The sequence below is a fragment of the Homalodisca vitripennis genome, unplaced genomic scaffold, assembly GCF_021130785.1.
Source record: "Homalodisca vitripennis isolate AUS2020 unplaced genomic scaffold, UT_GWSS_2.1 ScUCBcl_14;HRSCAF=501, whole genome shotgun sequence".
NCBI classification, from domain to species: Eukaryota; Metazoa; Arthropoda; class Insecta; order Hemiptera; family Cicadellidae; genus Homalodisca; species Homalodisca vitripennis.
In genome coordinates, this window is record NW_025776159.1 from 52,173 (window position 1) to 53,341 (window position 1,169).

The window sequence follows — 1,169 nt, forward strand, 5'->3', positions numbered from 1 at the left end:
AAGACAATCTAGTTAATGCATTACATCATGTAGGTTTATTAGCGCACTACATTAATACCTTACATTATACACCTATGAATATTATATATTTAATAATTTACATGATGGTATGAAAAATTTAACATCTTTTGTTTTATTTCCAAAAATAAAGGAAACGGGCAGTTTATTTTGTATGCAAAATATCCGGTACTGATTGTATACGGGCGAGTAATGCATTTGTAGATTTTCAAAATATTTAGTTTGTTTATTTTATGAGTATTTCTTATAACACAGTAAACACTAAAATACCCTTATTGCCTAAACTACTGGCATAAGTCTCTCGTTATTGAAAATACATATTATAATTTCAATTTCTTAGTTACAATAATAAAGTTCAATGTGAATTACAATAATTTAAGTACATTTAGGAAAATATAAATACATTTTGGTAAAATTTGTCTTTGCTGGACATAGCTTTTATATGTCCATTACATTTCTTGTATGAATATAAAGTTTTTACTTACTTTAAAATGTTAAAAAGGAAATAAAACAAATTTTAATGAATTGGAGATTTTATAAGCGGATACATGTATTTGGGCTTCATCGCAAAACAAATGTAGATGACTGGAGAGTTCGGGTGCTAAATTAGACTTCAAATCATTGTAACTACTTATTTTTAGTGTTCGAAAATAATAACAAATTTTAGTACCGGTACGTCAAAAAATTTAAATCTCTAAAAGTCTCTAGATTTAAATGCATCGAATTATTTTGATATCCTTGTTTTCATGGTCTAAAGGAATTAAAGATCTCAAAGTGTGGTGTTGGTTTGTAAAAAGTATTATCCCCTAGAACGAAAATTATAAAATAAACATATATTAAAAAATTTGCTTTTACTATTCTTGTTGCCCGATATTGTTGATGGTTCCACTTTAGTCTAAGCGTACACACAACACATGCACGGGTGTGCTTTTATGGCTGCACGACTAATTATAATTTTCGATTTTTCATTAAGTTTATTTTGTGTAGTTTTTAAAGTTTTCAACAGAATAAGGTTTGCACGCTTATAGTTTCATTACTTAAATTTTAAATTTAATTGCTTAGACATTGCTGTGTTCTAATAATTGAATGTTTATAACAAAAACCTGAGGTAATCTTTTTAATTTAAATTTATTCCATTGTAAACTACTAAT